Source organism: Ceratotherium simum, chromosome 1, assembly GCF_057802395.1.
Source record: "Ceratotherium simum simum isolate JZ-2026a chromosome 1, ASM5780239v1, whole genome shotgun sequence".
Taxonomy (NCBI): Eukaryota; Metazoa; Chordata; class Mammalia; order Perissodactyla; family Rhinocerotidae; genus Ceratotherium; species Ceratotherium simum.
In genome coordinates, this window is record NC_141900.1 from 9,880,055 (window position 1) to 9,897,730 (window position 17,676).

A 17,676-nucleotide genomic window follows, 5' to 3' on the forward strand; every position below is an offset into this window, starting at 1 on the left:
CTAAATTATTCTTTATAAGCCATGTCTCCAATACCAGTCCGCTTGAACAATTAAGGAAACAAATCAAAGTAATTGATCCCAAATTCATTTAAAGTTATTTCCTCTCATTGCTAGCATTTACCTCTACGGTGATTGACTTACCTGTATGGTGATTGGCACTTAACTTTCTAGTCAAGGGAACTAGACTATTAGGGAACCATTTCACATTGTACATTTACAAATTCTCTCCATTTCTAAGATGGGCTTTCTAAACATAGGTGGGAAGCCTACATTCTCTCCTAGACCTATCTGTAGCAACAACGGTGAGAATTTAAATAATAGCGGCTCACATGGAATGAGACCACTCAAACCCTTTGGGAAATTTTGAGCAACTTGTGAAAATAAATTGCCTCCACTCATGTTAAACACCACAGGTCATGGATTGTCAGCACTGGTTGCTTTGCTATCCTTGGTATACTTCCCCATGTCTGGTAGCTCACATTCCAGGTCTCAGGTAAGACAAAATACTGAATTAAACAATAAAGGAAATAAAAGAAATGACAGTAAAAACATAACGGATATAAATAATTATGGCAAATTTTGGAACTATTTAAACAAGTAAACAGTAGGTTTTCTTTCCAGCCAGTATAGCACTAATTTTTAATCTTTCCCAAACTGACAAGTAAAACTTTCAATGTTGTTGATATTTTAATTTTCATATGTGTTTTTTATGTTGTGTATTACTTTTTTCACAGGCTTATTAGCTAATCATATTTCCTTTTTAATCTGTAGATGGCTTGCTTATATCTTTTGCCTATTATTCTATAAAGTATTTTTCATTGTAAAATTTTTAAGTTTAAGGAAATTGGTCTGATGTATGTCATAAGAGTTTAAAATAATTTTCCAACAGCTTTTCCTCAACATAATTCATAGAATAATCCATCTCCCCAGAATTATTTTAAATTCTACTTTACCACATCTTAAATTATTATGCACCCATGAATTTATTTTTATTTGATTTCATTTTGTTTCTTTGAAATGGCCATATTATTTTGATTACCAGTGCTTTAGAGTATATTTTAATAAGTTGTAAAGCTACATTCCCATATTTTAGTTTCTTCTTCAAATGTATTTTCAAGTTATTCTCATCTGTATATACTTCAGTTTAAAAAATTGTTTAACTCCACAAAAAAAGTGATATTTAATTGGGACTTTATTTTAGGAATGATTAGAATTTAAAACAATAAGTCTTCTTAAAAGTGAACACTACAAATCAAAGTATATCCAGTGTAAGACATTTGAATTTTCTTTAATTTAAGTGTAAATACTCAGTTGAGTCTAGTAATAACCCAGGATATTTTGTCTTTCCTGGTGCTGCAGTGGTCCCATTTTTATATACATATACTTCCTCTCACGGTGCACACAATTTGGTTGACTAACTAAAAAAATACTTGCTTCTGGTCCTTAAGCCTAGAGAGTAGGATACTAGCTAGCCCATCCCCATATTTCTCAGGTGACACATTTCTTTAAACAAATACCCTAGGCAGATGATTTCTGCCAGGATCTTTGAAAATACTGATCCTTCAGTGATCTCTGTTTTTCTAATAGCTTCTTTCGTTGGCCCAAATTCCTGGTCCTTGAGCATTTTGCCATGACATTTTCGAACACTTTTCTCTTGCAGAGCAGGCATATTCAATTCCATTGGCACATTTAGAATTACATGATGAATTCTGAGTAATATTTTTCAGTTATTTTTAGCATGGTTTATTGCTCTTATTTCATTTAGGCATGTGGAGGTCAGAGATTTATACCACATTGGCTACCATTTTGTCCTCAGCCAAAGACCTTTAGCAGACCTGCAGAATGATTGCTAAGTGACTAATCTATTAGCAATTTTCTCAAAACTGTAATTGGACTTTTGTTGAGTCATCATTTTAATGGTCACAGAGAGGTCGGATATGGAATCTTGGAGGGGGCACTAAACATTCAGAGTTTGCACCTTCCACCAATTCAGTGCCAGCAAATCTCAAGACAGGACAGATTTGAATAATAATTCATCTATAAAATAGCTTATCTTTCTTTTAATCGACTTTGGCCCAATTACAATAATTTGTAAAGAAGTTTATACATGTAAAAAGCAAGAATGTTTATTCTATATTAATTTATAATTATCATGGTTTAGCCTGTAGCTTCAAAATGTCGAGTAAAGACCACAGTCTTCAATATTTATGTGTAGATGATGATCATAAAACAAGAAATCTTAACTGAACAAGAAAGGTATGATTTTGGTGGTTACAGTAGTGAATTGAGAAGAAGATAGAAGTGATTTTGGAGTAATATTTATTCTGATACTCACAGACTCTGAGAAAGCCGCTTGGAGAGTCAAGTTCATTTTGGAACACGGCCATGGAACCGTGGATATGTTTGCTGGAGATGAGCAATCCAAGGGCAAGAACAACTCTTAATTCTACCAAGCCAAATAATTCTGTGTTAATTTATATCATCCCCATTTCATTAGTGGCCTTGACTGTGAATAATGTGTTGCAATGTTCTTGATTTTTATTATTAGATTTTAAACCCTAGATCATCTAAGTTTATAGAAATAATAGGATAATATTAACGTTCTCCCACCGGAAAATCAAATTAATATGTGTTTACTAGGTACCTTGAGTACCTAGTGTATATATATATGTATATATGGTATATATTGGAGATATATGCAATATGTGAGGAGTCATAAACAGACTTTGTAGCTGGAACGTAAAACCTTCAACCAGGCATGACCGATTTCAACTTTTAACGCCCTCAGCGTCACGGCCTAATGTCTGCACTGCTCTGCTCTCAGCTTCCTGTGCTTGAGCGTGTGGACCCCGCCTCGCCCTCCTGACCCAGTTCCCCTCCTGAGTGCCATCTTATGATCGGTGTCAGAAACCTTTGGAAGTTGGCTGCCGCATTAGTGGTTGTCTAAAGGAGTAACTTCACGGTACTTGCTTACAGGTGGCCGTGAAAGAAAATAGGCTTATTGGTTCTCTTCATTGTGTAGAATCTGGGGCAGCTAAACTGGCTGACCAAAGAATATAACTTCTCCCAGTGAAGTGAATTTTTACAGCGTTTGGACGACGTTGCTTTTTTGACTATATTCCCTCTGTGGGTGAATTCCAATGTATTTGCTAATACTTTCCAAATTCATACCTTTAACATTTATATCTCTTTGAAGAAACCTTTACTTGTATATGCAATAGATTTCTGGCTTGCTCTACTTGTGCATAAAGAAATGAATGTGCCCAAAATGTATCCCTCCTTAAATGACACCATTCACTAAATACTTCAGGCCTCAAACCTAGGATGCATCTCTGAATCACTCAGCCACCAGGCTCAATCCTTAAGCAGGTCTTATTGTTTCTACAGCAAACATTTTCTTCTCCATCTATCATTGTTATCACCTAAGAAACTACCTATTTTAGCCTAGTCTATTTCCTTACTGGATGCCTACCTTCATCTTGACACAATAATCTACTATTCTTTTAAAAATATGAAACAGATAAATTATTTTTCTGCTTACATCCTTCCATTGGCTTTTCAAATTACACTTAGAGTAAAACCGAAATTCTAGTATATGGTTCATAAAACCTAAAAGTGTGAGAACTCTGCCTACTTCTCTGAGCTGAACTGTTACCCTGCTTCAGCCCATGCACGCTCTCACACCCACCAGCCTTCTTTCTGTTTCTTGCATCCATAAAGCTTGAGGGTTTGAAGATTTTATTTCTTCTCTGGGATATTCTTCTCATTAATCTGCATGCAGATAGCTCTTTTTTATCAATCCCCTTTCTCAAACTTTTCTTGATCACCAGTGATATCTAAAGTTAACATCTCAGCCCCAGCCACCTTCTAAATAACTCTCCTGCTTTATTTTCCACATAGCATTTGATTTATTTCCATATTTAGTTAGTTAGTCTTTACTTTCCTCTTCCCCTATTAGAGGGCAAGCTCCATGAGAAGAGACTTTTGCTATTTTCCTCCCTACCCTTTGCCCAGTGCCTAGAATAGCATCTGGCACATAGTAGGCTCAATAACTATTTGTTTACATGAATAAATGAATGAATGATTGATTGATTTGGTATAATATTTGGACTGGATCCATACAAGTTCCTTACCATTTCCACTGTTCTAAATGGGAGGTTTTTCTTAAGACATCTTATGTCTCATCCACCATTTAATTGAGTATGTTAGGAGTAACTGAGTCTTTCTGTTGGTTCATAAATTTCAGTTACGTATAAGAAGCCACATGAGGTTCAGATTGAGAGAAATAGAAAAGACCCATAGATTTTGAACTTAGAATTTAGTCTAATGACTGGTTGTGGGTTTTGAGGAGGTATGTCTTTGATTGTACGTCACATTTTTATATTACAATAACAAGGAACAAATTTAGATATTATATGAAGAAAGATGTTGATATACCTGTGCATGTGTGTGCATGCACCAGGCAGCCAGGAATTGACTACGTTTAGAGTTTATTGTTTCTTATGCCTAGAACAGAACATCTTCTTTTTTTTAGAAAATTACTTCTCATTCATTCAAACCATGACAGCACACACACTGGTCCACAGGCAGGAAAATGGCGCTGACATACGGAGGGAGACAGTCATATTGGCAAGCAGAAGTGGTTAATCTTGAGATGGTCATGTGACCTAGCTGGGTCTTCCCCAGTGGCTGCTTCTCCCACATCCCTGCTTTTAGCACCCTGGATCCGCAGGGCTCGAGAGTATGAATCACGCACGCTGAGGGCAGTAGAGACAAGAGACAGTCATGATAAAGGAGTCCTGGCAGTCTAGTTTTATCTCTCACCTACATCTCTGGGTTTTACTTACTTAAACCAATACACTACTTTATTTTATATAAGCAAATTCAATTTGAATGTAAGGCCCTTGCAACGTAAGAGTAATGAATAACTTCAAAATTATAATAAAACTCCAGGTGTGCTCTGAAAATCTGGATCAGCATTTTGTCCAAGTTGCTTTGCATCTCAGAGTATTGTTTCCTCATTTGTTAAATGGGGTTACTAATACCTACTTTTCTTGTTTTTTAAAGATTAAATAATGAGACAATAAGTGTAAAGTGCGTTTGAAAGTATTTACCCCCAAAACACTCAGTATATACCTCTACTACTACTACCACCAGCATCACACTGTATCCCTGTGTAGTATTATTAAAATAATTTATATTGTTTCTGGATTTCTCATTACTAACCCTAGATTCTTGTTTACCATACTTCTCAAACATTAGGTTTACTAGGTATTGTAGTATTTAATAGATTTGACTTTATTAACAGGAGTTAAAAACTAGATGTTTAGTGTGTTGGAAAAGCAAATGTTTGAGGACAGAATTGCCCATCTCCCAAAATGTTATTATTGCTTTATAAATAGAAAGAACTAGAATACCACTTTTCAGGTGAAAAATACCGTGAATTTATTCCTGGTAATTGTTCATTTCATATATAATTATTTTTCATACACTAAAGATATACAATAAATACCTATGAAATAATGCCAAAGTGTTCTATAAAATTATTTTTCTATAAAAATTCCTCTCAGAAATGCTAGCTAATTTTAAAGTGTATTGGATAATTGGTGAAGTGTAACTGCAGATAAATTCAAAATCTGCCATGTGGAAAAACATAAAGTAATAAATGGACTAAAAATGTCCATGAATAGATGAAGTCCATACTTTTCCACTTCTCAAAATACTTATTATATATTTATTTCATTCTTATGTACTTACATTTTCCAGGAGATACAACAGTAACTTTAAAATAGGAATCAAGAAACTACTATCTGATAGTCTGCAATGAATTATCTTAAGGAGAAGTTGTCATATCCAGTTTACTGGATTGAATATTGTGGGTTCTAAATTCATATATTAATTATTACTGAATTTACTAAAAGATACATCCCTTTATAGTATTCAGCTAATAATATGATATGTGACATTTCTCTTCTACTAAGCTAAGGAAAGTATGCCACACTAGTTTTCTGCTTATTTAGTTAGCATTAAGTGCATTTATATGCATTCTACATCTCTTCAAGGATATGATTTGATGTATTATAATGTACCAAAATTTTGAGAGACAAGACAGACAAAATGACAAAGTCCTTATGAAATAAAAATTTCAAAATAGATTAATAATAATTTATGGGATTAAACAGATATATGCACCTAATACTTCTGAAAATATCATTTCTCTTTAGTTACTAGAAGATTCTACACATGGTAACAGCATACATTGGCACAGTTTTACTTTATTTGTCAATTATCTTAGCAGCAATAAAATATTTTGCTGAATAGTTGACAATTGATTATAGCTAGATGTGTCCTGCTAAATTTGATAACGCCTCTATTAAAAACCAGGATGCACTGCAAACACTAATGTCACTTCTGGTTTTGTATTGGTATTTTGCTATTTAAGAGTTAAAATGGCATTCAGTAAACTGACGTAACACTTTGGTTATATCTTGAAGTCTCAACAGCAATTCTCACACTTTTCTAAGTGTGGTTTATTGTGAATGTATTCATGGTATATCAAATCTTTGATCAGCAGTGTGATCAATAATAGATACTGTTTTAACCCATTTAAGCAAAACATAACTTTTATAATTAGTATTGTGTTCCGCCACTAAATTTGTGGTAATTTGCTACAGCAGCAATAGGAAACATACACTATTCATTAAAATTTTATTCCACTCTGCATCTTTGTAATCCGTCTGCATTTACTATTTATTAAAGCCCTGATATATAGCTTTCAAATAATTGTAAATTGCCATTATGTTCTCCTCTGCCTTTACTCATGTAAATCATGCTTAGTTATCATAGGTTTGCTGTTAATGAAGCATTCATTCAACTTATTTTTTAACAGTATTTGCTGTGAATAATTTTCATTATCTTAACATAAAACAAATGATCTTTGCAGAGAATATTTGAAAGAATGAGAGAAACTATGTAGTTGGAAAAACATCCAGACTTAGCAACTTATACAGCAAAATCAAGACTGCTAAGACTAGTGACTCTTAGTGTCAAATAACAAAAGGCCCAAGGGGACTTGACAAGGATGAAAAACAGCACTGAAATGGATCAAAACATTTAATGTGATCCTTTTGTATTCCAAACTCAGCTTCAATAAATAAGCTTGACCTAATCTTTCCACAAAATATGATTGCAGTTTTTGATTATGATGAAAATACCCCGAAACCCTAAAATTCACTCTATAAATGTTGCTATTTCCATTTCACCTTGCCTACAACGTAAGGGATCATTTACTATAATAGCCAATAGCAATTTTACTTTATTGGAAAGGCTAAAATTGATATTGAATGAAGTATGCACTAACTAAAGTTTCTTAATACTCTTCATCTTGCACTTTAATATTCAGAATCCAAAGAATCTGAGAGGAACAATGGTTTATTTCAGCACACACAGTAAATAAAAATCCCTCCTAAAGTATTTTAAATTATACAAAGTATCTAATGTTGGCTAAATAAATTCAGATTTCAGGGGTGTGTCAGGTAAGTCCACTGATGGACTGATGGTCCACTCCACTGATTGTCAGAAGACATCTTTTATCCCTGAGGCAGCCTTTGTGAATGCATCACAGAGCTCCCAGTGTGGACATGGAACAATCTCAGGAAGAAATCACAATCTGAAGCCAGGCCTCAAGTTAACTCTGGTTTAAAATGTTTTGCTAGATAAATATTGTCTCAAGTTCACCTTACATATGCAGGATGGTAAATATAAAAGACAAAACTTGGCAATAGCACTGGAAAAGTAGAGGAATGAGGTGGAGTAGTTGGGAGAGATTTAAGACAGATCCATGGACACCCCAGTCTTTCAACCTAAACAACAGGGATGATGCAATGAAGATATTGAAACAAACTAACAAAAGGAATAAAAACTCAACAATTTTAACTAACGTCTGCATTCCCCAAAATTCAGATAATTTCTGTATATTCTCAAAAATGAATCAACTGCACCCCAATTGTGGAGGAAAATTTTTTATGGTTTGATCACAGTCAGGCAGACACCTAGTTCAATGTCATCATTAAAAGAAGATATATTTTCAGTTTTGTTATACAACCAATTTGAGTTTTGAATATTTTAATCGTGCAAAAACTCTCATAACTGCTTACTCAGTTTTTACCTCAGAGGCATAATTTGTAGATGGACAAAGTCATCAGTTCTTTCTCAGGTGTATAGACGAGGAAATTTAAAGAAACATTCCAGAATGATAGAGGCACCCGGAGCAGAGGATATATTGGAGACATCCATCTTACTGTCAAACGAGTATCAGAAAGTTGAAGAGCTTTGGCCTACAGAGTCAAAAATCAGAAGGCGTAAGATTGAATGTATGACAAAACATTCAGAAGGGACCAGATCCATATTGCATTTGGTGACATTTTCCCAGCCCTAAAACTGTCATGAGGTGCTGCCGTGGGTCATAGGGGAACCATCTACTCCTGAAATAAGGGTACAGACACTACGAGGTCATTACAGAAATTTTGGAAAAATGATTAAAAAGCAAACATTTTCAAATTTTCCCAAGCTGAATATTAAAAATGCATAAATAATAAAACTACAAAGCTGGATTAAAAAAATACTGACATAGCCAGGATGATAAATTAATTCTATAGACAATTGCACTTATGAAGGTAGATATTAAAATTTTTAAAAAATCCTACCAGCAAGTTAAATTGAAAAGGATGTTAAAATAATTATCCACCATACCAACTACTTTTTAATCATAATAATGCAAGGTTGATAATAGGATATTTTAACATATTAGGTATCATATCAGATGATAGATTATAATTTAAATAGAAGTCTATGATAATCTGATACAATTTTTTAAAACTTAGTGGTAAAATGACTTTCAAAATCTGAAATAGATATTTACGTAAAATACATTTGTTTGAAAATCAAGCCAACAAACTATATTTAACTATCCAAATTAATTTAACATTTTCCTGTCAAGAAATAAGGAACAGAAACAGAAATAAAGAACATATCCACGCAAAAGGATCAATTGAAAGAATTATCGAAGTTTAATAATATGCAAATTATTTGTCAGATGCAATAATGTTTCTTCATATTAGCAATAATCAACTGAGAGCTGTTGTGGGGAAGGAGTGTCTATGGTGAATTAAAAAGTAATAAAAAAAAGTCATAAAAAGGGGCTGGCTCAGTGGCGTAGTGGTTGAGTTCGTGCTTTCTGCTTGGTGGCCCGGGGTTCGTGGGTTTGGATCCCGGGTGTGGACCTATGCACAGCTCATGCTGTAGCAGGGTCCCACATAAAAAAGAGAGGAAGATGGGTACAGATGTTAGCTCAGAGCCAATCTTCCTCAGCAAAAAGAGAATGATTGGCAACAGATGTTATCTCAGGGCCAATCTTCCTCAGCAAAAACAAAAGCTATAAAAATAAATGGAGGGCCGGCCCTGTGGCTTGGTGGTTAAGTGCGCGTGCTGCGATGCTGGTGGCCCGGGTTCGGATCCCGGGTGCGCATCGAGGCACCACTTCTCCGTTCATCCTGAGGCCGAGTCCCGCATACAGCAACTAGAAGGATGTGCAGCTACGACATACAACTATCCACTGGGGCTTTGGGGGGAAAAAATAAAATAAATAAAATCTTTAAAAAAATAAATAAATAAATAAATGGAATATATAAGAATAACAAAATAATTAATTAAACAAGTATTCAACATAAAATTTAATTTTTAAATAATAAAAAAATAAATGGATTTACGAAGAAATACAACTTTATGAAATGAGGTAAGTAAATGAATGACAAACGATATTACAGGATAGAAATATTGAATACTGTAAATATGGCATAATTTCTAAATAGTTTATGGGTTTGAAATAATTTATGTTAATTCTCAGCCATATTATGTTTTAATGATTCAAAGTTGTCATCATAGTAATAGTTTACCACATTTAGCCATTCTCCTAGGATTTAGTTTACTTCAAAATCACCCATGAATATAAACAAGACTTTTTGAACATATTTTTATATTAGTTTTTCTCCACCTTGTCTGTGAATTAGAATCACATGAGAATTTTTGCAAGGTCTTAAGGAAAGGACCAGCCCAATTCAATCAGAAACTCTGGGTGTAGCCCAGACATCCACAAATTTTAAAGCTTCCCATGCAATTCTAATGTGCATTCATGGTTAAGAGTGAATATGGAAATATTATTTTGGCACAATCACTTTTATTTTATGTGGATAAATTCTTAGGACATAAATTGGTTATGCAAAACACATTTATTTTAATGTATTATTATGCCTTCTTGAAAGGATATACTGACTTATAATTTCCATAGGTAGAGGATGAAAGGACCCACTTTCTTGCATCTGATCATTCTGTTTTATAATTCCTTTAGTCATTGTCAATTGCTATAAGAACAATGACTATATATATAATACTAATACCATATATATAATGCTAATGCTATAAGTGTTTTGATTTGCAATATTTGTATTTCTTTTGTAAAGTTCCTGTTCATAATTATGACAGTATTTAGGCCATTTCATCCTGTTTTTAAGGCTTCTTGTAACATTACATCTTAATCTTTCATTTTCTCTTTTTCTTGTGTTTTAATTTTACTAAGCTATTTTCCTGTTACCTATTTTTTTAATTATCAATCATTTCCTTTAAAGAGACTATAAATTTGTGATTGTCTCTACAACACGTGTATGATTACATAGTGCCGTTGTTTATTATATTTCTATTATATTCACCTACATATATTTTTATCTTTGTAATTTAATTTTTACAGTTTTGTATTTGGTACATCAGGAATTTAATTCCCCATATTTCAAATGTGAGCTATGTATCTGTAATTTTTTTACTCCAAATAGCACATTTTCTTATTTTTCATAAATGGATTATTAGATAATCCATCCTTTTTCCCCATTGATTTCAAATACCATTTCTGTCATATATCAAATTCTTGTGTGAACTTATATCTGCGTATGCAGTTTTCATTTTATTTCACTGAATAGCTGATTATTCCTTTAACTGGTTATTATATAATAATTTTAATTTTATTCTACATTTATTTCCTGGTAATAAAAATTCTCCCTGTTCATAGTTTTTTTTCCAAAGGTGGCCTTGCTAGTTTCACATAGCTCTTTTCACAGATGTACTTTAGAATAATTTTGATTTCTTGAAAAATTAAACTCCATTAAAATTTCATTGAACTATATGAAATACATGTACATCTACAAAAGTAGATATTTTCATTCAGAAAGTTGGTGTGCTTTGGCTTGTGTTCAAATCTTTCAAAACAAATCAACTCTTTCAATAAACTGTTTTTGGCTTTCATCATGTGGATTATCATATATATGAATATGAATATCATATTATTCATGATTAAAACACACACACGTATTCAGTTTTAGTTGTTATGTAAACTGGATATCTTTCTCCCTATTGTGGACTAACTGATAATTTCTGATTCTGATTTTGGTATTCGTTTATTTATTTTATATAGACGACAAGGCTGAGTCCCTGTAATAGCTCTAATAAGATTTTGATTTCTTTTTTTCAGGCAGAATTTTATATTTGCCAATTGTATTTCCTAAAGAGGTCTGCAACAATCTCTCCTACCTGCAAGCTTTCTTTACGATATGACCTTGGTATTTCTGTCAACAAGAACCTTGGCACGCTAGTGACTCTCTGATAACCGATGAATGTGGCAGCGTGATCTTTGGGGCTGGGTCACAAAGGATGGTGCAGCTTTCTTTCTGTTCTCCTGGGTCCTGAGTCAACCTGTGAGCAATCTAACTGCTCTGACGCCACATGCTGGGACCACACAGGTAAGACCTGAGTTTATACGAAGAGAGAGAGAAAGAAATGCCGGCCAGCACTAGTTCGCACAGCCCCCTCCAGGTAATCTTTGGGGGACAATTTTTATGCAGCAATAGGAAGAAGAACACCCTGTCACAGGAAATAATAATAACTTTGTTTCCTAAATTCTTATCTCATTTTTTTGGTTTATTTCTTTGTCCTACCTTATTTGCTAGAATCTTTGAAATATTAAGTTACATAATTGCTAGTGGCCTTCTTTTCTTTGTTCTGCCTAAATAGTAATGCCAAAAAGTATTGCAGTGTTGTTTACTGTAGGCTAAGAGATTTTAACAGTTATTAAAACTTCCTGGTACTATCTGAACTGACCTAGGAAAACCAGGCATTGTTCAAGATGAACTAAAGGCCCTGTCTCTTCAGGTATAGAGCAGGCCAGTGAGATACTAAGCAGTATTGATGGGGAATGAGAAATTAACTGCTCATGTGTGTTAAGTACTGCATAGTGCATTATGCTTCGAATCTCATATGTGACACATAATAACCAGGCAGCCTGTAAGTGGAAATATACAGAAGTGCCAATAAATAAAAGCTGAGTCCTGGAACCTGAACTCATGTATGTCTAACATCAATACTAGACTAATGAGAAGTAGGTTTAACAGAACCAAAAAAAATGAAAACCCAAAAGTTTTAGTTATATGAATAATTTTGTCACTATATATTTTTATTTTATTTTTCTAGAAATTCTATTTGTATAGAACATTATAAATTAATTTCAGTCTGTTCATTTAGAGTACAGAATTATTGCTTACTTCTTACATTCAAAATATAGACAGAATGGTAAAAAATCAAACAGCTTCTGGGAAACAAACCTTGAATATCAAAGCCCGTGATGTTAAAGCAAATGCCATTGGTCATTAAACACAGACATAGAGAACTAAATTAACTTCTCCTTGATGAGAAATTTAACTTATAATTTCCTCAAAAGAAAAGTTCATTAACACAATCTTATTAGAATATGTTCCGATTTAAGTGAATTCAATGATGTCAATATCTAACTGTATCTTATTATTCATTTACTTTTATAACTTAGCTTGTATCAAAAAATAGATGAATGGTTTTTGCAAATATAAGTTCAGATAAACAAGATACACATTAGTAGGTGGGTTAAAACTGAGATAGGAAAAAGGAAAGCTAACATTATAATGTAAAACAAAGAATAATGGAGCCACAAAGTGCAGGTAGGGAAGTATCTATACTTGGTTCTGAAATTTATAACTGCAATATTTTACTTTGAATGAAGTGTATTAAACAATAATTCTAAATAGCACCAATATTAGAATTATCATTTTTGCCAAAAATACTGATGTTACTTTTACCTTGAGATTTGAAGACAGGCCAGAATGTAAATAGGATTGGACTGAATCATGGTTTGTACCGGGACTTGAGAAAAATTGCCTAATGGTCAGAAGATGTGTATGTTTTCTTCAGTCTAATTATGGAGAAATGATTAAGTTAATTCAAGTTAATAAAGAATTTTTCAGAAATAAAAAAAGACTATATGCTTCCAGAAGAAGACATTATCAATTATGTACTAATCAAGAACAAAATAGCTTAAATTGTGTATTATTCCTGCCAGTTACATGGTCCATCAAGTTACAATTGTCTCTAAACTGAATTGGCAATTTCACTGAAAATTAGATGGAGTAAATCATAGCAAGAAGGTTGAATAGTAACTGCAGATAATGTGGCTCATATCCCTACACTAAAAAGTTCTGTATTAATTTCAACTACATCACTCATATACACATCACCTTTTTATTTTATTTTATTTTTTTTAATTTTTTCCAGATTTATTGAGGTATTATTGAGAAATACAATTGTATATATTTAACATGTGCAACATAATGACTTGATGGACATTGTGAAGTGATTACCACAATTAAGTTAATTAACACCTCTATCAGTTCACAGAGTACCTTTTACCTTTTATCTGATAAGAATGTTTAAGATTCACTCTCTTTGCAAATTTCAAGTATACAACACAGTATTGTTAACTATGGCCAGCCCTGAGGGTCTGGTGGTTAAGATTGGGCACTCACACCTCTGCGGCGGAGTTCGTTCCCAATCAGGGAACCACACCACCCATCTCTTGGTTGTCCTGCTGTGGTGGCTGCATGCTGCTATGACGCTGAAAGCTGTGCCACCAGGATTTCAAATACCAGCAGGGTCCCCCATGGTGGACAGGTTTCAGCGGAGCTTCCAGACTAGGACAGACTAGGAAGAGGACCTGGCCACCCACTTCTGAAAAAATTGGCCATGAAAACCATATAGATAGCAGTGGAGCACTGTCTGACACAGCGCCGGGAGGTGAGAGGATGGAGCAAAAAGACGGGGCAAGGTTCTGCTCTGCTGTGCACACAGTCACTAGGAGTCGGAATCCACTCGACAGCACTAACAGCAAATGATTAACTATAGACACTTGCTGTCCATTAGATCGTCTGAGCTTATTCATCCTATAAGTGAAAGTTTGTACCCTTTAACCAACATCTCCCCATTTCCCTCACCCTCAAGCCCCTGAAAACTCTCACAGTCTACGAATTCAACTTTTTTCTTTTAGATTCCACATATAACTGATACCATATATTATTGTCTTTCTCTGTCTGGCTTACCTCACTTAGCATAATGCCCTCCAGTTTCATCCACATTGTTGCAAATGGCAAGATCTCCTTCATTTTTAAGGCTGAATAATGGCTGGATATATATTAATGTCTAATTCACCTATATAAGGACATTATTCATATATATGAACACTATTCACATATATATATTATTCATATATATATATATATCACATTTTCATTATCCATTCACACTTAGGTTGTTTCCATACTTTGTTGATCACACTTAGGTTGTTTCCATACCTTGGCTATTGTGAATAATACTGCATTGAACATCAAAATGCAGATGCTTAAGAGACACTGATTTCATTTCCTTTGATTATATACCCAGAAGTGGGATTGCTAGATCAAATGGTAGTTCCATTTTTAATTTCCTGAGGAGCCTCCATATTCTTTTCCATAGTGGTTGCACCAATTTACATTTCTATCAACAGTGCACAAGGGTTCCGTTTTCTCCACACCCTTGCCAATGCTTGTTATCTCTTCTCTTTTTGGTGATAGCCATTCTGACACATGTGAAGTGATATCTTATTGTGGTTTTGATTTGCATTTCCCGATGATTAGTGACATGGAGCACCTTTTCATCTACCTGTTGACCATTTGTATGTCTTCTTTAGAAAAATGTCTATTCAGCTTATTTGTCCATTTTTTAATTTATTATTATTATTATTATTTTTGCTTATGAGCTTCTTATATATTTTGGATATTAACTCCTTATCAGATATATGGTTTGCAAATATTTTCTCCCATTCTGTAGGTTGCCTTTTCATTTTGCTGATGGTTTCCTTTGCTGTGCAAAAATTTCTTTGTTTTGCCTTTTGTTGCCTATGCTTTTGGTGTCATAACCAAAAAAATCATTGCCAAGACTAATGTCAAGGAGCTTTTTTCCTATGTTTTGTTCTAGGAGTTCCATGGTTTCAGGTCTTTTAAGTCTTTAATCACTTTTTAGTTAATTTTGGTGAGTGGCATAAGTTAGGGTTCCAGTTTCATTCTTTTGCAAGTGGATACCCATTTTTCCCAAAATATTTATTGAAAAGACTATTCTTTCCCTATTGTGTGTTCTTGGCACCCTTGTCAAAGATTGGTTGGTTGTACATGCATGGGTTTATTTCTGGGCTCTCTCTTCTGCCCCATTGATCTATGTGTCTGTTTTTATGCCAACACCATACTGTTTTGATTACTACAGCTTTGTAATATAGTTTGAAATTACAAAGTTTAATGTCTCCAGCTTTGTTCTTGCTCAGGAACCATTATTTTGGTTACTTGGGGTCTTTTGTGGTTTCAAATAAATTTTAGGATAGTTCCTTTCTATTTCTGTGAAAAATGCCAGTGGAATTTTGATAAGGTTGCATTGAATCTGTAGATTGCTATTGGTAATATGGACATTTTAACAATACTAATTCTTCTGAAAATTATTTCAACATTAATTCTTTGAATATGGGATATCTTTCCATTTTATGTGTCTTCTTCAATTTCGTTCCTCAATGTCTTCATAGTTTTCAGTGTACAGGTCATTTACCTTCTTGGTTAAATTTACTCCCAAGTATTTTATTCTTTGTAATACTATTGTAAATTGTATTGTTTTCATAATTTCTTTTTGGGGTAGTTTGTTGTTAGTGTATAGAAACAAAACTAATTTTTGTATGTTGATTTTGTATCTTGTAATTTTACTCAATTCATTTATTAGTTTTAACAGTTTTTTGGTGGAGTCTTTAGGGGTTTCTATATATAAGATCATGTCACCTCCAAACAGTGACAATTTTACTTCTTCCTTTCCTATTTGGATATTTTTTGTTTATTATTCTTGCCTAATCTCTCTGGCTAGGCCTTCCAGTATTATGTTGAGTATAAGTGGTAAAAGTGGGCATGCTTGTCTAGTACCTCATCTTAGGGAAAAAGCTTTTAGCTTTTCACCATTGACTATGATGTTTGCTGTGGACTTGTCATATATGGCCTTTATTATGTTGAGGTACACAACTTCTATTCTTAATTTGTTAAGAGTTTTCATCATGAAAGGATGTTGAATTTTGTCAAATGCTTTTTCTGCATTTATTGAGAGATCATATGATTTTTATTCTCATTTTGTTTATGTAATGTATCCCATTTATTGATTTGCATGTATTGCACTATACTTGCATACCAGTGATAAATCCTACTTGATCATAGTGTATGATCTTCTTAATGTGCTGTTGAATTTAGTGTGCTAATATTTTGTTGATAATTTTTGCATCTGTTCATCAGGGATATTGGCCTGTAATTTTATTTTCCTATAGCGTCTGTCATCTTGCTGGTGTCCCTCTCTAGATTTCTCATTGCAACTTTTATGGAGTGTGTGACTGGGGAGACAGGGGTAGTGACTGAGTCCTCAATTAGAAATGCTACTTAACTAAATGATACAAAGTAACTTAAAGAGTTAGTTCTTAATTTTATTATCTATTTTCTTATTTATCTGATATTTATATATCAATCATCCCTGGATCAACTCCTTAATTTGTTACATTGACATACTAATAATTAATTCCTATTAATATTTTAAATATATCTCTTCTTTCCAATTTATTTATTTTAAAATGTTTTGCTTTTTATTCCATTTCCTCATTTGAGAAATACTGTCACATTTTAAATTTCAACCTCTTTCTGACAGAGATAAGTTTAAATCTCTTCTGAAAATAATTCCAAAGACTTAAAATAATTCACTACTGTGTATTTTATATGTAATTAGTGATTATTACCATTATTCAAATAAAAATTCCTAAGTAATTAGGATATCTTCTGTAACTGCCCTAATATCTTATTAAGTTCTTGCTTATTTAGAAACTGGGAATATCATTCAAATTTAGAATTCAAGTTTATCTCTTTACTTTCTCTGAAAAAATTTTACAAGCAAATAATTTTTCTCTACATTGTTTTATCTACCAAAATGACAAAATATTGGAAGGTTTCAGTAAATAAGTTTTATACCATATAACCCATATGTATACATGTTTTTCTTCTCCTCATTTCTACTTGTTCTAATCTGTAAAGAACGGTTAAGAGCTGAGAAACAGAAGTGACAGTGGTGGCAGATTGTGAGTACAAGGCAGATATTAGCTAATACACCAAAGTGTGAGGTGTCCCTTTGATAGGACTGAGTGGTGTAAGTAAAAGCAGACAATAGGACCCAGGC